This window comes from Coregonus lavaretus (genome assembly GCF_964263955.1).
Source record: "Coregonus lavaretus genome assembly, chromosome: 30".
Lineage (NCBI taxonomy): Eukaryota > Metazoa > Chordata > Actinopteri > Salmoniformes > Salmonidae > Coregonus > Coregonus lavaretus.
Window position 1 is genome coordinate 12,007,954 of NC_140017.1, and position 22,716 is coordinate 12,030,669.

Below are 22,716 nucleotides of genomic sequence, written 5' to 3' on the forward strand. Positions count from 1 at the left end.
GTTGACAGCTTTAACACAATCTCATGTGGCCCTGTCCAGTGGGGCAGGAACTTTTTCGCAGCGCCCACGGGTTTAGTGTATACGGAGTACCACACCGTATACCCGACCTCAAACTCCTGGTGTGAGGCCTTTTTGTCTTAATGGGTCTTGTCACCTTCCGCACTTCTTTTCAACTTTCCTTGAGCGTACGCAAAGGTAGTCTGGAGGTGGGTTTGCAAGTCTGTCACGTATTGATGGGCCGTGTACGCGGTGGCCGTGGCGACATCTCCCGGTTGGTACAGGAGATGTAGTGGAAACGTAATTTGCCTGCCTGTCATCATCTCAAATGGTGTTATTCCCGTAGACCTGTTGCGTGGTTGCGTGGTCAAATGGTGTTATTCCCGTAGACCTGTTGCGTGGTCAAACGTAGTTGAGCAAAAGAACGGCTGTGGTTTCCGCTATGTCATTGGGTGCAGGCAGGCACTCAACCCACTTTGTGAATGCGCAAGTCACTGTGAGGAGAGACTTGTTGCCTCTTGCCGACCTGGCAACTGGGCCGACCCAGTCGATCTGGATCGAGCTCCAAGGGTAAGACAAACATCTTGTTCCATGTGAGGCCAGTGGGCCACCTGTCGCAATGTTTCACATGTAGCCTTGACCCCCCCCTATGGCCCCCACATGGCTCGTTGTGGGCATGAGCTATCATTATCCCCCTCTGTGTTTTAGGAACCACCCACCTTTGTGTGGCGTTGGTTCTGAAACATAAACCAGAAGGTAATCTACAAGTGTGAGGTGCTGTTTAGTTGCGTACAGCGAACACAAGTCGTGACTGCCTGCTAAAGACAGCTCGGACACTGGGTGATTGATAGGATCAGACAAGAAAGCCATGAAAGTGGCGAGGGACTCATCTTGGTGTTGCATTGCTACCAGGTCACCATTCAAGAATGAATGAGTTAGCAACACATTATGTTTTTTGCGAAGGTGATTCCCGCGGTGCTACATGGCTACGCATTACTGCAGACACCATGGGCGCCTCGGTGATCATTACGTCTCGAGCATCGAACATCCAAGGGGTGCCGTGAATTGCACCAGATTTCGCCTACTGTCAGCATGGTCGTTGCCAAGTTTGACACGACCAGGTGATTTGGAGTGTCCCTTGACTTTTTTCTAATACACCTATATGTCGTGTTTGGTTATGAGGTCATCGCAAGCTAGAATGAGCTCTTTGTTTTTCACTTCTTTGCCACTTGACGTAGTCACGTGCTTTTGTTTCCAAAACGGCAAGTGGCATAAGAAGTCTGGCACAGTTTGAGTCGGTGCAGATTGCCAGTTCTGACAAGTCGTGTTTTACCGCAGTTTGCAGTGGGATAAGTACACCAGCTACTTCTGCAAACTGGCTGGTCTTGTTGCCTAGCTGAAATTGAAGCGGTTTGCACGGAATGTCGTTGTGCCATACCAATCCCACACCAGCTTGCAAGTGGTCTAGCTGATGGTAAGAACAACCATCTACAAATGCCATCGGCATGCCAAGACACACCTTGTCTTCGAAGTAGTGATGGTTCGATGGCAACGGCGGAGCTACGTCATATGGGGCTGGTGCGAAGTCGGTTACTTCTTCACCGCAGCGTTGACACACCACCAAAGCCCCACCCAAAGATAGGTTTTTCACTTTTGCGTAGTTGACAACCACATCATGGCTTTGAAGCATCATGAGCTAAGCCGCTATCCTGCTGTTGTGTACAGCACCCTCACAGATTCTTTGGCTTTTCAGAAAGGTCACAGGCTGGTGACACGTTTCTATGATCACCTTTTGTCCGCCTACATAAGAGGTGAAGTGCTTGACTGCCCAGACTGTCAACAGCAGCACTTTTTCGCAGTCTGAGTACTTGGGTTCAGCAGGGTTGAGTGTTTTGCTCGCGTAAGCAACCACACGTCTGTCTTGGTCGTATATTTGGTACAACCCAGCACTAAGGCAGTGCTCTGAGAAACCTACTTCCAAAAATAACGTATTGTCTTTGTTGGGGTAGACCAGGCAGGGTGCCGCACAAAGCAGGTCTTTCAAGGAAGTCACAGCTTTGTCGTGAGTAGGATCCCAAACGAACGGGCTGTCTTTCTGAAGAAGACGGGTCAAAGGTTTTCGATGAATTGACGGGAGTAGTTACATTCTCCCAAGAAGCTGCGTACCTCATGAAGGTTTGCAGGCGTTTTGATGTTGCGGACTGCTTGGATTCTGCTAGATTGTGGCAGGATGCCCTCAGCACCCACCAGAAGTCCAACATAGTTGACCTTGGTGCTGCACCATTGTCCTTGCATGATAGCCAGCTTGGCCCTGCCGTTCCTAGTTGGATAAGAACGTGGTCCATCCCTCCCCTACACATGCGACGGCGCACAATTGGCCCAGCGTCATCCAGGGTAGGGCAGGGAATGGCCGGCAGGGATGTAGCTCAGTTGGTAGAGTATGGCGTTTGCAACGCCAGGGTTGTGGGTTCGATTCCCACGGGGGGCCAGTATGAAAAAAACAATTTAAAATAAAAAATAATGAATGCACTTACTAACTGTAAGTCGCTCTGGATAAGAGCGTCTGCTAAATGACTAAAATGTAAATGTAAATGTAAAATGTTGAGGTGATGTGACCAAGTCTCACTCCTCATGAGAACATCGTCCACACAGATTATTGTTCCCCTGGTGGCTGCATCTGGCATTGCCTTGTGTAGGAAGATGTTGAACTCTGCGGGGGAGTACAAATACCCGATCAGGCAAAAATTGAACGTGAAGAGCTTGTTCGAGAAAGAGAAAGCCAACTTGTGTTGGTCGACTGTCATGGTCCAGAAACCATTCGCCACCTCGACAGTGGAGAAGTATTTGGCATTTGTCACCTTTGGCAACTCTTGGTCAAGCTGTGTCATAGGCCAACGAGACAACGGAACCAGCTTGTTGAGTTGTCTATAGTCAATGGTAAGACGTCATTTACCCGTTGGTTTCAAAACAGGCCAAACGGGAGTGCTGTACATACTGTTACATTCCCTGATTATCTGTTTAGCTAATAGGGAGTCGATAATCTCTTGTACCGCAGAGTACGCTGCAAGCAGAATTTTGTATTGTCTCACAACCGTAGGAGCTGCTCCGGATGGCATAGGAATACGCACCACATGAATATCCGTAACCCCGCAATCCAGCGAGTCTGTCGACCAGATCTCTCTGTGTTTGTTAAATAAGTCCTGCAACTGATGTCTTTCAGTGTCATTGACAAGTGCGTCTGCCTCCGTCAGTAGCTGTAGTACCTGTGCATGGAAACCAGGATATGGTTCAGCAGCATTGTACAGGTCTTCATCAGGTGGTGACGGCTTGTCAATGGTGGGGGAATCATTAGCTGTTACGTCATCAGTGTATACTTCACGTGCAGAAGAAGATGCGGTATCATCCTCCGTGACGATGGAGTATATCAACAGGTCGTTGTCAGAATCGACATCCAGCCTGAACGTTGATGTGTCGTCCAGTGGCAATAAAGGAGTTATTGCGATTGCCTTTGACGGACAAGTAAAAAGCGTCCCTTCCTCACCACATAGGTCTAGGGAGGAAGGAAGAGGCCCAATCACATGAACAACAAGTTCAAAATCATGGAATGAGTAATCAATCAATGTTCCTAGCTGAGTGTGCCGAGGAATGGAGATACCCGCTTGAGTCAGATTCTGCACCAAGAGGTAAGTGGATCTAGCATTTAACTCCAACAGCGGGTTACCATTTATAGTTAGTCCCAATTCGAATAATTGCGGCGAGGGTAGCCATCCGGTAACCTTCCATCCGGTTTTACACCCAATTTCACAAAAATGTCAGTTCCCACATAGACTGTATGCGGGAGGTTCGCGACAACCAGTAAGTAGTGAAATCCTTCCTTGTTTCCAATGCGTATCGATAGCGAACATACCCCTAAAGTGGTGAGTGTCGTCTGGGGAGTTGTTCCCAGTGTGAATCTGAACGTTTTCGGAAACAAGGGGGTGGCAGTTAGCCACTTTTGAAATGTTGTTGAACATTTCAAAACTAATTGCTGATTTTTCGGACCAGGTTGCCAGTATGGCATCCTCAACCATTGTGCCATTTAGGCACATGGCACCTATCAGTGGAGGGCTGTATGTATCAGCTGGTGATTCACCCAAGCTACATAAGAAAACATAATGTTTGGTTAGTTTCCGAGTTCAACTAGTCACCCTGTCATCTGCCACAAATGGCGGACTCATTACCAAGTTCACTGGGGTATGTCAGTGGATGACGCCGAACCGTCGTCATCGCATAACGTATTGCATGTAGCCTTCGATGAAGGCGGTGGTGTCAGCTGAGTTATTGCGATTTGTGACCAGATTTGGTTGGATTTCCAATTCATCAGTGGTACCAAACGGTCTATTAAATCCATCCCAATCAGCATCTGCTCGGTGTCAATGCTAGTCACATACAAAGGGTGGACAAGTGACACGCTTTCGAAGTTCAGTTTTAGTAGGATATGCTTGGTAAGAGGCGAGGTAGCCTGAGTGAAACCTCAAAGTTTAGTGTCGCATCGTTCTGTTTTTAACCAACGTTTTGCTGGGTCCACTGCCCTTTTCAGTTCATCCAGCAAAGTTTGAGATGTGAAGGAAATAGTCGAACTCGAATCTATCAGTGCATCACAGGTCAAACAGTCCTCTAAGACAGCTTTGAGGTATGGCCTGTTCGAGTCAGTTTTTCTTGTCATATCACCAACAAAGTTGAGTGGGTTGGCAGAACGGAGTGGTGAGTTATCTGTGTCGATTTTTAAGACAGATTGCTGTACTTCGTGACCCAGTGGGTCCACTATTGGAATGGGAGAGGAATCAGCTGTTGCAATGCTGCTTACCTTGTGCGTCGCAACATCTATATTATGGTCTCTAGACAAAGCCCATGGGCTTGTGTCTAGACCGAGCGGGCCCTGGACTGGGATTTGAGTGAGGGCAGGGTTAAGGTGAACGTTTCCGACCTCGCAAATAGTGTTAATTTCGGTGTAATTTTGGTGCAATTTCACGCCTAGTCATGGTGACTTATCTTTTTTCCCCCGCTGCAGTACATCTCTTATCAGAGCTTCTAGAGAGCTTTGGGTTACGTTTTGGTCGTCATCGAACCCTTTGTTACTCTTGTTACGCTTGTTACCCCCTCTGTGGGTAAGAGGGTCTGATTGTTGTTGGCCATTTGCCAAGCTGATGTGAGGCCTTTGATCCTCACCCAGGGAGAGACATGACACAGGGAAAAGTGTTACTTTTAGCAAGGTAACAGGGGCAGCATCGAAAGCAATACGATTACTAACTGTCTTTAAACATAGGACAAGTAACAATACCCAGATAATTTTACATGGGAGGAAGTGGAGCTGAATTTGGGGTTGGAAAATCTATGCAAAATGCCAGGGGAATGGATTCTAAGAAGGTAACGAATTAAAATTACCAGGCCAAACACTCTTTGTGAACTTTTTTTTTGGAGACATTTTATGTCATCTTATTATGAAATAGAGTTACATTTTATGTTGTCTTATTATGAAATAGATATATAGAATGGACGAAAGGGTGGATGGGTCATGAGGAATTAGATTGGAGTTAATACTGTGAGTAATTGTTAGTAGAGTTATAAAGAAGCAATTCTGTCAAGTGACAGAATTGTGTTTACACATTTTTGTTCATGAACATGAAGAGTAGCGCATGCTAAATTAAGGGCACATAAACAATGGGGTGGATTAAAACAAACGATTAATGATTGGAGGGAGGACACTGGACTTATTTATCATGTTTTGTTTGTAATTCAAACTTTTGGGTTGCTGATAAAGATATAGTGAATATTATCGAAATGTACACTTTCTCTTCCAGGCGAGGGGGGTGGGGGGGGTTTGTCATTATTCTCTCTTTGAAATGTTTCCTGAGACTGTGGTCTTGGGGAGAGTAGTTAGTGAAATTCTGCAGTTTTATAAATATAAAGGTATCCGGATCCGGCCGTAAAGGGAGCTCCCCGATAAGTAAGGACTGGCCATTTGTGTGTTTTTTCCCTACGTTTTACCGCACACACCAGCACGTAAAAACCGGTTATGACTATGGGTTCGTGGTGTAAATACCGTGTTTGATTTATTGTGTGGGGTCTTTTCAATTTGGTTTTAAACTGGGTACGTAGCATGATGGAAATTATATAAATGTTTTTAAATGATTTCTGAAGTACAGGCAAAGAAAGGGAAAGGAAATTCTTAATGGTCCTGATTGACCTTTGTCCCAACTTTCTGGTGAGGCCTGATCAACCTCACTAGAAATGATGGACAATAGGATTTTTAAGTATAGTCTATTTTACCATTACCTTATGGGATACAATTCTTTCCACATGGAGTTATCAGGGGTTGTAATTTTAATTGGATGTTAATACTCTAAGTTGTTTATTTTTTATTGAAAAGGCAGTGTTATTATTTTGGTTCTCGTTTCTGTATTTGTTTTGATACAAGTTTCACTTGATTGGGGATGCTGTATTGTTGGGATTTATCCCAAAGGGTTAGAGCTATAACTCCCTGACCCAGTAGCTGTGGTGAGGTAGACAGTATGATAAGGGAGTATAAGCCAATTTGTAAAATGGTTTCAACAGTGTGTGGTTATGCTCTTTGACATTTGTTTTAGGAATGTTGTATTAAGGAATTGGGAAGGTCATAATTTGTCATACGATAAATAGTTGTTTGGATTTTCTGAATCATAAATGCCTTAAAATAGTGTTTTGCTCTGTCTTCTCTCGAGTTAGGGCGAAGGTGAACACAGATGGTGTCTTGATGCATGGTAGGGATAATCTGACCAATAACAGTGTGAACCTCAAACCCCACTAACCAGCTGAAGAAATAGCGACAAAGGAGTTCAATATGGCCCTGTCCTGCACCACTACTACTGAGACCTGAGTCCGAGCCAGCAACCTGTGTACGAGTCCTGATACCGTGCATGTGGAGTGAGCCTGGAGAGAGATCACATTCAAACTCCTCTCATGCTGCTGGTGCACTGGTGGGACAATGGAGCAGACATAATGGACTGTACAGAATGGTGGCTCAGGTGAGAGATTCGTGTGCTAGGGACATTTCGATTTATTTTTTCCCCCCCCAGATATTGAAATCGGGACATTATCAAGGGCCATCAACTGTGACAGGCATGAGTTACATAGGTGCCATTGGGAAGATGAACTATAACGCTATCTGAAGAAGAAAATGAAGATACCTCAGAAAATGAGTGCCTGGGGGGGGTGGTCAACTGTGCCTGTAAAATGATTTAGGGTTGACCTAAACTGTTTATTCAGGGTATCAGGTTGATTTCAGAGGTCTACACACTGGGAAATGTATGGTAATCTAGGTTAAGAATGTATTGAGATACCGATCTGTCATTAACATGCCACTCGCGACAGTAAAACAGGGACTAACAGGGACTTTTCCGTAATGGGAAAAGTTAAAGCTGTGATATAAATAGTACATACTGTTTATATATTTTCCCGTTTGTGTCACACCCTGATCTGTTTCACCTGTCTTTGTGATTGTCTCCACCCCCCTCCAGGTGTCACCCATCTTCCCCATTATACCCAGTGTATTTATACCTGTGTTCCTTGTTTGTCTGTTGCCAGTTCGTTTTGTTTCGTCAAGCCTACCAGCGTTTTTCCCCTTGCTCCTGTCTTTCTCAAGTTCCTGTTTTCTAGTTTTCCCGGTTTTGACCGTTCTGCCTGCCCTGACCCTGAGCCTGCCTGCCGTTCTGTACCTTGTCACACCACCATGGATTATTGACCTCTGCCTGCCCTGACCCTGAGACTGCCTGCCGTTCTGTACCTTTTGGACTCTGATCTGGATTACTGACCTCTGCCTGCCCTTGATCTGTCGTTTGCGTGCCCCCTGTTTTTGTAATAAACATTTGCTACTTCGACACTGTCTGCATCTGGGTCTTCTCCTTAAACGTGATAGTTTGTAAATGTACATTCCAACCGTGACGATGTGTGCTAAGTTGAGGGGCTTGAATTGATAGTCCCACTAAGCCCAAACCAGATGGGATGGAGTATCGCTGCAGAATGCTGTGGTAGCCATGCTGGTTAAGTGTGCCTTGAATTCTAAATAAATCACAGAAAATGTCACCCGCAAAGCATCCCCACACCATAACACCTCCTCCACCATGCTTTACGGTGGGAACTACATATGCAGAGATCATCCGTTCACCCACACCGCGTCTCACAAAGACACGGCGGTTGGAACCAAAAATCTCACATTTGGACTCCAAACTAAAGGAAACATTTCCACCGGTCTAATGTCCATTGCTCATGTTTCTTGGCCCAAGCAGGTCTCTTCTTCTTATTGGTGTCCTTTGATAGTGGTTTCTTTGCAGCAATTCGACCATGAAGGCCTGATTCACACAGTACCCTCTGAACAGTTGAAGTTGAGATATGTCTGTTACTTGAATTCTGTGAAGCATTTATTTGGGCTGTAATTTCTGAGGCTGGTAACTCTAATGAACTTATTTTCTGCAGCAGAGGTAACTCTGGGTCTTCCATTCCTGTGGCGGTCCTCATGAGAGCCAGTTTCATCATAGCGTTTGATGGTTTTTGCGACTGCACTTGAAGAAACTTTCAAAGTTCTTTACTTTTTCCGTATTGACTGACCTTCATGTCTTAAAGTAATGATGGACTGTTGTTTCTCTTTGCTTATTTGAGCTGTTCTTGCCATAATATGGACTTGGTCTTTTACCAAATAGGGCTATCTTCTGTATACCCCCCCTACATTGTCACAACACAATTGAGTGGCTCAAACGCATTAAGAAGGAAATAAATTCCACAGATTAACTTTTAAGAAGGCACACCTGTTCATTGAAATGTATTTCAGGTGACTACCTCATGAAGCTGATTGAGAGAATGTAGAAAATACTAAAAATAAAGAAAAACCCTTGAATGAGTAGGTGTCCAAACTTTTGACTAGTACTGTATATCTGTGCTGTTAGGAACATGTTTTTTTGTCTTATGCAGCTGTGTGACCCAGTGGGTAAATAAACTTGGTTGAGCTTTACTAATCGTCCGTGAGTTTTACTTGGTTCGTTTAGAACCTAACAGTATATGTCAATCTATCAAACCAGACAACTAAAAGCAACTGTCTAAACAATGTTTTGGTTCTTTTCTAGCTTGTTAGCTAGCTAGCCAGTTCAAATAATAACCATCTCATAGCTGACAACGTCTTAACTTTAGCACATTTTTATTCATTATTACAAGTGGCGTTTCACATTGGCACTTTTCACGAGCGCTACAGACTCTGAGCATATCAGGCACATTGGTTTTGAACTTGTTGCGGGGAGAATGAACGCGTACTGGTCTTTCCTCGTCTTTGAAAATGCGTTTTTCGCTATAAACTTTTCTTTTCGTTGAACAAGCCATCCTCACCATTCAGCCACAAGAGCATTAGTGAGGTCGGGCACTGATGTTGGGCGATTAGGCACATTTTCACCTTCGATGGCCACTGGCACGATGGAGAAGTTTCTTCACGGATTAATCACTATTTCAACTGTGCCGGGAAGATGACTGACAGCGTGTATGGCATCGTGTGGGCGAGCGGTTTGCTGATGTCAATATTGTGAACAGAGTGCCCCATGGTGGCGGTGGGGTTATGGTATGAGCAGGCATAAGCTACAAACACAATTGTATTTTATTGATGGCAATTTGAATGCACAGTGATAATGTAAAGAGGGGTCCCATGTGACTCAGTTGGTAGAGCATGGCGCTTGCAATGCCAGGGTTGTGGGTTTGATTCCCACGGCGGACCAGTAAGGAGAGAAAAATTATAAAATGTATGCACTCACTACTGTAAGTCGCTCTGGATAAGACGTCTGCTAAATGACTAAAATGTAAATGTAAAATGTTCGCAGTTGGCGTTCCAATTCATCCTAAAGGTGTTCGATGGGGTTGAGGTCTGGGCTCTGTGCATTCCAGTCAAATTCTTCCACACCTATCTCGACAAATCATTTCTGTATTGACCTCGCTTTGTGCACGGGGGCATTGTCATGCTGAAACAGGCAAGGGCCTTCCTAAACTGTTGCCACAAAGTTGTGTTGGATTCTAGCTTGAAATACTTGCTATACTAGAAGTTAATGATTACATGTATAAGGAGTGCATATGGTGGGGTCAATGGAGTGTGGATAAGAACTAGGGGTATGCAAAGTTACTGAGTGAGGAAAAAGCCAATCACTTGGTTGCTGTTACTGATAAGGTTGGATAGCCGTGGATTAGGGAGGAGTGAGGAATTCGGGCCGAGGTCAGGTCAGGTACAGTTTTATTACACACGCCACTTAAGTTCCTGCCTAGCAACAGAGATGTATTGGCTGTCTAGATGTGCAAGGAGTTGTCTCCGCCTAATAGGAGGGTATACAGTGCCTTGCAAAAGTATTCATCCCCCTTGGTGTTTTTCCTATTTTGTTGCATTACAACCTGTAATTTAAATAGATATTTATTTGGATTTCATGTAATAGACATACACAAAATAGTCCAAATTGATGAAGTGAAATAAAAAAAATAACGGAAAAGTGGTGCGTGCATATGTATTCACCCCCTTTGCTATGAAGCCCCTAAATTAGATCTGGTGCAACCAATTACCTTCAGAAGACACATAATTAGTTAAATAAAGTCCACATTTTACATAACATTTTAGTCATTTAGCAGACGCTCTTATCTAGAGCGACTTACAGTTAGTGAGTGCATACACCCCCATGGGAAATGAACCCACAACCATGGCGTTGCAAGCGCCATGCAAGCGCCATGCTCTACCAACTGAGCTACAGGGTCCACCTGTGTGCAATCTAAGTGTCACATGATCTGTCACATGATCTCAGTATATACAGTGGGGGAAAAAAGTATTTAGTCAGCCACCAATTGTGCAAGTTCTCCCACTTAAAAAGATGAGAGAGGCCTGTAATTTTCATCATAGGTACACGTCAACTATGACAGACAAATTGAGAAAAAGAAATCCTGAAAATCACATTGTAGGATTTTTAATGAATTTATTTGCAAATTATGGTGGAAAATAAGTATTTGGTCACCTACAAACAAGCTCTCACAGACCTTTAACTTCTTCTTTAAGAGGCTCCTCTGTCCTCCACTCGTTACCTGTATTAATGGCACCTGTTTGAACTTGTTATCAGTATAAAAGACACCTGTCCACAACCTCAAACAGTCACACTCCAAACTCCACAATGGCCAAAACCAAAGAGCTGTCAAAGGACACCAGAAACAAAATTGTAGACCTGCACCAGGCTGGGAAGACTGAATCTGCAATAGGTAAGCAGCTTGGTTTGAAGAAATCAACTGTGGGAGCAATTATTAGGAAATGGAAGACATACAAGACCACTGATAATCTCCCTCGATCTGGGGCTCCACGCAAGATCTCACCCCGTGGGGTCAAAATGATCACAAGAACGGTGAGCAAAAATCTCAGAACCACACGGGGGGACCTAGTGAATGACCTGCAGAGAGCTGGGACCAAAGTAACAAAGCCTACCATCAGTAACACACTACGCCGCAAGGGACTCAAATCCTGCAGTGCGAGACATGTCCCCCTGCTTAAGCCAGTACATGTCCAGGCACGTCTTAAGTTTGCTAGAGTGCATTTGGATGATCCAGAAGAGGATTGGGAGAATGTCATATGGTCAGATGAAACCAAAATATAACTTTTTGGTAAAAACTCAACTCGTCGTGTTTGGAGGACAAAGAATGCTGAGTTGCATCCAAAGAAAAAAATCCAGAAAATCACATTGTAGGATTTTTAATGAATTTATTTGCAAATTATGGTGGAAAATAAGTATTTGGTCAATAACAAAAGTTTCTCAATACTTTGTTATATACCCTTTGTTGGCAATGACACAGGTCAAACGTTTTCTGTAAGTCTTCACAAGGTTTCCACACACTGTTGCTGGTATTTTGGCCCATTCCTCCATGCAGATCTCCTCTAGAGCAGTGATGTTTTGGGGCTGCCACTGGGCAACACAGACTTTCAACTCCCTCCAAAGATTTTCTATGGGGTTGAGATCTGGAGACTGGCTAGGCCACTCCAGGACCTTGAAATGCTTCTTACGAAGCCACTCCTTCGTTGCCCGGGCGGTGAGTTTGGGATCAATGTCATGCTGAAAGACCCAGCCACGTTTCATCTTCAATGCCCTTGCTGATGGAAGGAGGTTTTCACTCAAAATCTCACGATACATGGCCCCATTCATTCTTTCCTTTACACGGATCAGTCGTCCTGGTCCCTTTGCAGAAAAACAGCCCCAAAGCATGATGTTTCCACCCCCATGCTTCACAGTAGGTATGGTGTTCTTTGGATGCAACTCAGCATTCTTTGTCCTCCAAACACGACGAGTTGAGTTTTTACCAAAAAGTTATATTTTGGTTTCATCTGACCATATGACATTCTCCCAATCCTCTTCTGGATCATCCAAATGCACTCTAGCAAACTTCAGACGGGCCTGGACATGTACTGGCTTAAGCAGGGGGACACGTCTGGCCCTGCAGGATTTGAGTCCCTGGCGGCGTAGTGTGCTACTGATGGTAGGCTTTGTTACTTTGGTCCCAGCTCTCTGCAGGTCATTCACTAGGTCCCCTCGTGTGGTTCTGGGATTTTTGCTCACCGTTCTTGTGATCATTTTGACCCCACGGGGTAAGATCTTGCGTGGAGCCCCAGATCGAGGGAGATTATCAGTGGTCTTGTATGTCTTCCATTTCCTAATAATTGCTCCCACAGTTGATTTCTTCAAACCAAGCTGCTTACCTATTGCAGATTCAGTCTTCCCAGCCTGGTGCAGGTCTACAATTTTGTTTCTGGTGTCCTTTGACAGCTCTTTAGTCTTGGCCATAGTGGAGTTTGGAGTGTGACTGTTTGAGGATGTGGACAGGTGTCTTTTATACTGATAACAAGTTCAAACAGGTGCCATTAATACAGGTAACGAGTGGAGGACTGTGAGAGCTTGTTTGTAGGTGACCAAATACTTATTTTCCACCATAATTTGCAAATAAATATATTAAAATCCTACAATGTGATTTTCAGGATTTTTTTTCTCTAAATTTTTCTGTCATAGTTGACGTGTACCTATGATGAAAATTACAGGCCTCTCTCATCTTTTTAAGTGGGACAACTTGCACAATTGGTGGCTGACCAAATACTTTTTCCCCCCACTGTATACACCTGTTCTGAAAGGCCCCAGAGTCTGCAACACCACTAAGCAAGGGGCACCACCATGAAGACCAAGGAGCTCTCCAAAAAGGTCACGGACAAAGTTGTGGAGTACAGATCAGGGTTGGGTTAAAGAATATGGCACCACAACAAACCTGCCAAGAGAGGGCTGCCCACCAAAACTCACAGACCAGGCAAGTAGGGCATCAATCAGAGAGGCAACAAAGAGACCAAAGATAACCCTGAAGGAGCTGCAAAGCTCCACAACAGAGATTGGAGTATCTGTCCATAGGACCACTTTAAGCTGTACACTCCACAGAGCTGGGCTTTACGGAAGAGTGGCCAGAAAAAAGCCATTGCTTAAAGAAAAAAATAAGCAAACACGTTTGGTGTTCGCCAAAAGGCATGTGGGAGACTCCACGAATATATGGAAGAAGGTACTCTGGTCAGATGAGACTAACATTGAGCGTTTTGGCCATCAAGGAAAACGCTATGTCTGGCGCAAACCCAACACCTCTCATCACCCCAAGAACACCATTCCCACAGTGAAGCATGGTGGTGGCAGCATCATGCTGTGGGGATGTTTTTCATCGGCAGGGACTGGGAAACTGGTCAGAATTTAAGGAATGATGGATGGCGCTAAATACAGGGAAATTCTTGAGGGAAACCTGTTTCAGTCTTCCAGAGATTTGAGACTTGGACGGAGGTTCACCTTCCAGCAGGACAATGACCCTAAGCATACTGCTAAAGCAACACTTGAGTGGTTTAAGGGGAAACATTTCATTGTCTTGGAATGGCCTTGTCAAAGCCCAGACCTCAATCCAATTGAGAATCTGTGGTATGACTTAAAGATAGCTGTACACCAGCAGAACCCATCCAACTTGAAGGAGCTGGAGCAGTTTTGCCTTGAAGAATGGGCAGAAATCCCAATGGCTAGATGTGCCAAGCTTATAGAGACATACCCCAAGAGACTTGCAGCTGTAATTGCTGCATAAGGTGGCTCTACAAAGTATTGACTTTGGGGGCGGTGAATAGTTATGCACGCTCAAGTTTTCAGTTTTTTTTTTCTTATTTCATGGTGCATTTGTTCAATTCGTCTGATTCATCTGTTCACCCTGCTGATCATTCTGTTCGATTAATTCCAGTACAAGTGACTGCCCATCTGTTTGGGTGAGCAGAAAATAAATAAAAAGTCCTGTGGATACCGCTCTAGCGTGTTGAGGAAGTGTATCGCTGGAGGGCTGCATAGGTAGGCAAAAGGTCCTGCAGATACAGCTCTAGGTTGTTGAGGAAGTGTATCACTAGGGTGCTGCACAGGTAGGCAAAAGTCCTGTAGATACTGCTTTATTATGTTGAGGAATTGAATCAATAAAGGGCTGCTTAGACAAGCAGAAATCCTGTACAATACGTTTTTTCAGTGTTAAGGAAGTGAATCAGGAAAATGGCTGAATTTGCAGGTTGTTTGTGGGAAAAACATAAAGAAAGTGTGAAAGCTTCTGTCTCTGGTGGAGAAGGGGTTACAACCTCGCCTCGATCGTCACATAAAAGTGATCTGGCAGAGAGGACGCACCCTGTTTGCACTAGAGAGGAAAAGCGTGAATGCATGTGTGATTAAAGTACTGAAAGTAAGAAGTGTGAAAGCTTCTGTCTCTGGTGAAGAAGGGGTTGCGCACCTCTCCTGGATCGTCACATAAAAGTGACCTGGCAGAGAGGACGCACCCAGTCTGCACTGGAAAGGAAGAGCGCAAATAAGTGTATGATTAAAATACTGAAGGTGAGAAGTGTGAAAGAAATTCTTGTCCCTGGTGGGGAGGGGGCTGCGCACCTCTCCTGGACCGTTGCTTATGTGTAACCCGGCAGAGAGGACGCACCCAATCTCGCACTGGGAGAGGAAGAGTGAACGGTGCGCGAATGCCCATTGAAGTACTAAGAGTGGAAAGATACACGCTGCCAAGCGGTTTAGAAATAAGAAGAATAAGAGTAAAGAGACGATTTATGAGATTAGCTACAAAGAGGTGGTGGACCTCAGGAGAAGTAAGCGTACTACGAGAAAAACGAACACACACATTTACAATAACTGAGTTCTGGCTAGGAGAATCAAGAGTGTGGACAAATTACCAATAGGAAAAAGTGAATAACAAGGTAAAAAGGAACTAGGGGACAAAGAATAGTACGGATATTACAAGAAGCCAAAAGGGGGGTGAACTTGGGACTGGCAGTGGGGAGTCCAACAATACAGGCTATAGAAATGAGCAAAACGGCAGTAGAATTCCTGAGTGCTAGGTATCCCCTATGCAAGGAAGAAATAATAAAAACATCTACAAAATGGGAACTACACACCAGGAAGATGGGCACCAAATGGCCAGAAGGAGGAGCGTGTGCCGTCTCGGTGTGTGAGGAAATGGAAACACCAATTAAAAATGATAAAACAAATGACACAGGAAAGTAGAGAAAGGCCAAAAGAGAAAGGGAAAAATAGGTACTGAACATGTTTAAAATAGAAGGAGAAGGACTGCTGAAAAACATTTGGGAAGCCAGAAACATGTTGAGAAAGGACGATGAGAAAACAAACAGAAAGAAAGTGGACTGGTCCATGGGACCTCCGTCGTACACCGGTGGACAATATCCACTGGTGTCCGGAGTAGTATCAATAAAGGGAGAAATAGAAATGGAAAAAGAAAGGGAAATTCCTTCTGCACCTTCTCTAAGGAGAGAAAAGGACCTGAGTAAAACAGAAGGAATCGAACAAGGGGCAGAAATAAATCCAGGAAGAATTGACTGCTACGGAGGGTTAAGGGAGGCCCTAGAGAAAATGAAGGTAACAAAGGAAGACGATGAGGAATAGAGGGAAGATTTCGGAATAGTAGAGCAGTGAAAAAACCTGAAAAGATATAGGACGCAATGTCCAATCCTAATAAAAGGTACCCAGGGGCATTGTGTTAAACTACTACATGGTTTAGGAAGGAGAGGAGGTTGTCGGGTGAGGTCGTCGGGTAAGCTTGGCTTTATACATAGTTTGGGCTTTGTCGAGTAAAGCTTAAACTATGTATTTAGATTGTAGTTAGGTATTGTAGGTAGTTATCGTGGGTTGTTGTATGTAATTATTGTAGGTTAGTATTGTATTCGGCTGAGCCCGGTGAAGCACGAAGCTAGCTAGCTAACCCACTACCTGGACTAGCTGGCGGGTAGCTACTGGCAACTATTAGCAACGGTATAGTTGTTTCACGCCTGAGAGTGCCTGTAATTACGCCAGCTGGCTGCCTACAATAATTACATACAATAATGCCTACCATTCAGCTGTTTTCTAACCTCATTGTCTGAACCGTTAACGTTAGGTAGTAAGTGGCTACTGTGCTTGAAATTTAGCTAGCTTGTTGCTACCTGGATAGCTACTAGTAAACAATAGCTGGAACGACCTAGCGAACAGATGCGAACTGGCAGAGTCAATTCAGTGGCTAGCTTTGCACTTGGCTAGCTAACAGTAGCTGCTAGGGGTAAGTTATAACCTACATTTGTGTTTTGTTTTTACATATTGGTAGCCAGAATTCGGGACATTGGTGACTAGTTAACGTTAGCTTGGCTCTCTCTGTGTGTTCGTGCCATGAAAGGAGGGGTTTCTTCTTTGTCTGAAAGCAATGGCTAGCTAGTATGCTAACTATTCTAGCTAACTAACTGGCTGAATAAGTTGACGACGGACTCGCTCAAGCTGTCGGGACTAACCCACAACGTTAGACACGGACACTAATGATCTGCTTGGCGTGTTGACACACTGGTGGTTTGTTGTGGCCGAGTATTGGTGCTAAACCGTGTTGTTGGAGTCCGGCATGCTAGCTGGCTGTGGCGTCTTATGACTAGGTGCCCTGGACGGTTTTCACGGAAGAATACTGTACCAAGTTAGCTAGCTGAATAAACTAAGTTAGTCTATTCCTAGAAAACATTGAACCGCTGTAGTTTACAACAATTATAGTTTCTGAGGTGGAAGTTGGGAGAGTTATATTTGTGTGTTGTGGTGAGGGAGGCCCCGCTCTCTCCTTTCCCAGATGTTTAGTTCATTTCATTCCGATCTCCTTTGCATTATTGTAGCCATTTTCTGTAGCCTGTCAACTATGCCTCTGTCTATCCCTGTTCTCTCCTCTCCGCACAGGCTATACAAACGCCTCACACCGCGTGGCTGCTGCCTCTCTAACCTGGTGGTCCCTGCACGCACCACCCACGTGGAGTTCCAGGGCTCAGGCAGCCTCTGGAACTGCCGTTCTGATGCCAACAAGGCAGAGTTCATCTCAGCCTATGCTACCCTCCAGTCCCTCGACTTCTTGGCGCTGACGGAAACATGGATTACCAAATAAAAACACTGCTACTCCTACTGCTCTCTCCTCGTCTGACCATGTGTTCTCGCATACCCCGAGAGCATCTGGTCAGCGGGGTGGTGGCACAGGAATCCTCATCTCTCCCAAGTGGACATTCTCTATTTTTCCCCTGACCCATCTGTCTATCTCCTCATTTGAATTCCATGCTGTCACAGTCACTAGCCCATTTAAGCTTAACATCCTTGTCATTTATCGCCCTCCAGGTTGCCTTGGAGGGTTCGTCAATGAGCTTTATGCCTTGATAAGTTCCTTTCCTGAGGATGGCTCACCCCTCACAGTTCTGGGGGACTTCAACCTCCCTACGTCTACCTTTGACTCATTTCTCTCTGCCTCCTTCTTTCCACTCCTCTCCTCTTTTGACCTCACCCTCTCACAGTCCCCCCCTACTCACAAGGCAGGCAATACGCTTGACCTCATCTTTACTAGATGCTGTTCTTCTACTAATCCCACTGCAACTCCCCTCCATGTCTCCGACCACTACTTTGTATCCTTTTCTCTCTCGCTCTCCTCCAACACTACTCACTCTGCCCCTACTCAGATGGTAATGCGCCGTCGCAACCTTCGCTCTCTCTCTCCCGCTACTCTCTCCTCTTCCACCCTATCATCTCTTCCCTCTGCTCAATCCTTCTCCCTCCAATCTCCTGATTCTGCCTCCTCAACCCTCCTCTCCTCCCTTTGACTCTCTATGTCCCCTATCCTCCCGGCCGGCTCGGTCCTCCCCTCCAGCTCCGTGGCTTGATGACTCATTGCGAGCTCACAGAACAGGGCTCCGGGCAGCCGAGCGGAAATGGAGGAAAACTAGACTCCCTGCGGACCTGGCATCTTTTCACTCCCTCCTCTCTACATTTTCTTCATCTGTTTCTGCTGCTATTGCCACTTTCTACCACTAAATTCCAAGCATCTGCCTCTAACCCTAGGAAGCTCTTTGCCACCTTCTCCTCCCTGCTGAATCCCCCCCCCCCCCCCTCCCCTCCCCTCCCTCTTTGTGGATGACTTCGTCAACCATTTTGAAAAGAAGGTTGACGACATCCGATCCTCGTTTGTTAAGTCAAATGACACTGCTGGTCCTGCTCACACTGCCCTACCCTATGCTTTGACTTCTTTCTCCCCTCTCTCTCCAGATAAAATCTTGCGACTTGTGACGGCCGGCCGCCCAACAACCTGCCCGCTTGACCCTATCCCCTCCTCTCTTCTCCAGACCATCTCCTCTCCTATTCTCGCTATACACCAAGTCACTTGGCTCTGTCATATCCTCACATGGCCTCTCCTATCTTTGCTACGCAGACGACACACAACTAATCTTCTCCTTTCCCCCTTCTGATAACCAGGTGGCGAATCGCATCTCTGCATGTCTGGCAGACATATCAGTATGGATGACGAATCACCACCTCAAGCTGAACCTTGGCAAGACGGAGCTGCTCTTCCTCCCGGGGAAGGACTGCCCATTCCATGATCTCGCCATCACGGTTGACAACTCCGTTGTGTCCTCCTCCCAGAGTGCGAAGAGCCTTGGCGTGACCCTGGACAACACCGTCATTCTCCGCTAACATCAAGGCGGTGACCCGATCCTGTAGGTTCATGCTCTACAACATTCGGAGAGTACAACCCTGCCTTACACAGGAAGCGGCACAGGTCCTAATCCAGGCACTTGTCATCTCCCGTCTGGATTACTGCAACTCGCTGTTGGCTGGGCTCCCTGCCTGTGCCATTAAACCCCTACAACTCATCCAGAATGCCGCATCCCGTCTTGTGTTCAACCTTCCCAAATTATCTCACGTCACCCCGCTCCTCCGCACACTCCACTGGCTTCCAGTTGAAGCTCGCATCTGCTACAAGACCATGGTGCTTGCCTACGGAGCTGTGAGGGGAACGGCACCTCCGTACCTTCAGGCTCTGATCAGTCCCTACACCCAAACGAGGGCATTGCGTTCATCCACCTCTGGCCTGCTGGCTCCCCTACCTCTGCCGAAGCACAGTTCCCGCTCAGCCCAGTTAAAACTGTTCGCTGCTCTGGCACCCCAATGGTGGAACAAGCTCCCTCACGACGCCAGGACAGCGGAGTCACTCACCACCTTCCGGAGACATTTGAAACCCCACCTCTTTAAGGAATACCTGGGATAGGATAAAGTAATCATTCTACCCCCCCCCCCCCTTACCCCATCCAACATATAAAAAAATAAATAAAAATAAAAAATACAGTGTAAAGTGGTTATCCCACTGGCTATAAGGTGAATGCACCAATTTGTAAGTCGCTCTGCATAAGAGCATCTGCTAAATGATGTAAATGTAAAATGTAAATGTTCCGTGGGGATCACAGGACCTGGAAGGATTGGTTGCCCACCTGCCAGATTTGCATGATGGGGAAGGAAAATGGATAAGGACCTTTGAGGAACAAACCACGGGGAAACTGCTGGCTGTGGGGGATCTGAAGGCACTGTTGGAAAGGGTGGTAGGAGTGGCAAAGATGGAGGACATACTGTGTGCTAGCGGCTTAAGGAGGGCAGTGGGAGATTCACTAGGAGACGGGATGGACCTTGACTCACACCGCCCTGAATTCTGGCGAGCACTGAGACTGGAATACCTGGCAAGAATTGATCCCAAATCACTAAAAGGGGAATCACTGGGGGAGACAGAGAATCCAGCTGAAACGATGGAGACTGGAAACAGAACGAGACCCAGAGTGGGATCCACTGATGACAACTCTGTTCCGAAACTCAATGATAGAGGCCATACCCCAGCCAGCGAAAAGCAGGCTGGAGGAAGTGGTAGGACTAACCTCAAAATCACACAAAGATTTCTGTGACCATGTTATACATGCAGTAGAAAAACACAGGAAGGATGAACAAAGACTCACGGAACAGGGGAGAGACATTCAGAGAAAGTTGACTCAACTCCAGCTGGAAGAACTGACAAACAAAGGGAAGAAGAAAATCCAGGCTCCAGTAACAGCACCTGTGCCTGAGACAGGAACGGTGGCTGCAGTCTCCTCCGGAGGGCCACAACTGCTTCCTGCGCCACAGGCCCAAGTGCAACCCACACCACCAGTAGTGAATGTGTATGCACAACAACCCCAGCAATGGAATAGACAACAAAAACCTCTGCAAAACAATCAGAAAGGAGGAAACTGGGGCCCGCAAGGGCCACCTGGGATCTGCTGGGGATGCCAACAGCCGGGACATACCAGGCGAAACTGCCCCACAAACCCCTGGCAACAACAGGGGAACAGAAACCAAAGTAACTGGAAACAAACTGGTGGCTGGCAACAAAATCAAAGACAATTCCAGGGTCCTGTGAACCCATGGGCAGGACCCAATCAGGGGTACTAGGGGTACCCAGAGAGTCCTACAGGGGAGGGTCAGTTTCCAGTGCTAACTACGAGAGCTGATCAGGAACCTATGCTGCAGGTTCAAATAGAAAATAGAGGCACACCCATGATGATAGATACTGGAGCCACTTACACTTGTGTAAGTCCAAATTATGCCTCTCACCTCCCCATGTCTGGCAAACATGCCAAAACTGTAGGATTCAAGGGACAAACACAGCTAATTCCAATGACAGCTCCAGTTCGCTTAACAGCTGACGACAAATCCGCAACCCTTCCTATACTAGTATCAGAACACACCCCTGTCAACTTATTAGGAAGAGATGCTCTATGCAAAATGGGCATACAAATTTGGTGTTCCCCTGAAGGGGTGATTATAGATAAAGCAGGGTTAAACTTGCAAATGGTAATGACAGGGGGCACAGCAAATGTATTTTGGTTAGGGGGCATTGAGACAGAAGTATATAAGACAATTAAGAAATGGGGTAGGTTTATTCAGGCTCAGATACCAGAAGCAGATAGAAGAAAATTAGAATACCACTGCACAATGCAATATGATCCCTATCGTAATCATCTTTTGGAACAGCTGTGGTTGTTAAATCGGGAAATCAGTACCAATTATGTCCCAGTACATAATTATAGGAAAACAGGGAGCGGCAATGGAGGTAATTGACAGGGACAGCTCAGACTTTGTGGCAAGACGGTATAATGTTTCCGGTGCTGCCCCACACATTACTTTACTAGTAAATAAGGGAATGGAGGCAAAAGACCTGGGCCCTATGATGAAACGAGCAAAAACAAGTCAATGGGACAAAACAGACTACCTGTTGATTTATAACTCAAAAGATAGAGCTTTCATTAAAATATTGACTACCACAGTAATGACTGTAATGGGGTATGGTCACAACCTGATACAGATGTTGGATTGGTAAAATCAGCAAGTCCTGTATGCATCAAGATAAAACCAGACGCTAAGCCCCCTTGGAAGGCTCAATACCATATGAAACCTGAGGCAGAAGAAGGTATTAACAATCGAGGGATTAATAAAAGCAAGGGTGCTGATAGAAACACAAAGTTGCTGCAACACACCTCTGTTGCCGGTTCTAAAAGCAGATGAGAAGAAGTGGAGGCTAGTCCATGATTTAAGGGCAGTAAATTACATAGTACAGGACTGGCCTGCTGAATTTCCAAACCCTCAAACGCTGCTGACCAATGTTCCCCCGGAAGCCAAGTACTTTACAGTAATTTATCTATGTGGAGCGATTTTTGGTGTGTCCCTGGCGGAAGAATGCAGACATTTGTTTGCATTTACACTACCGTTCAAAAGTTTGGGGTCACTTAGAAATTTCCTTGTTTTCGAAAGAAAAGCAATTTTGTTGTCCATTAAAATAACATCAAATTGATCAGAAATACAGTGTAGACATTGTTAATGTTGTAAATGGCTATTGTTGCTGGAAACGGCTGATTTTTTATGGAATATCTACATAGGCGTACAGAGGCCCATTATCAGCAACCATCAGTCCTGTGTTCCAAAGGCATGTTGTGTTTGCTAATCCAAGTTCATCATTTTAAAAGGCTAATTGATCATTATTATTTATTTAATCCATTTTAGAATAAGGCAGTAACGTAACAAAATATGGAAAAAGTTCAGGTGTCTGAATACTTTCCTAATGCACTGTATGATGAAATTGACATGATACAACAGTAGGGTACTAGGGTGTAACTAGCCCCCCCTAAGAACAATGTCTAATTGCTGACACAAAAAAGCAATGTTTGGAGAAAAAAAATGGTATGTGATGAAGTTCATGCTTAGGCGAATAAACTATAAAGGGAAATAAATGGCTACAGTTTACACTTTTTTTTGTTAT

General features: G+C 45.4%; 1 long non-coding RNA gene across 4 annotated transcripts in view; it reads right to left on the bottom strand.

Moving 5' to 3' along the window:
• The window catches only part of LOC311106281, a 47,589-nt gene that overhangs the window by 23,605 nt on the left and 1,268 nt on the right, over nt 1-22,716 (bottom strand). The window lies entirely within an intron of this gene.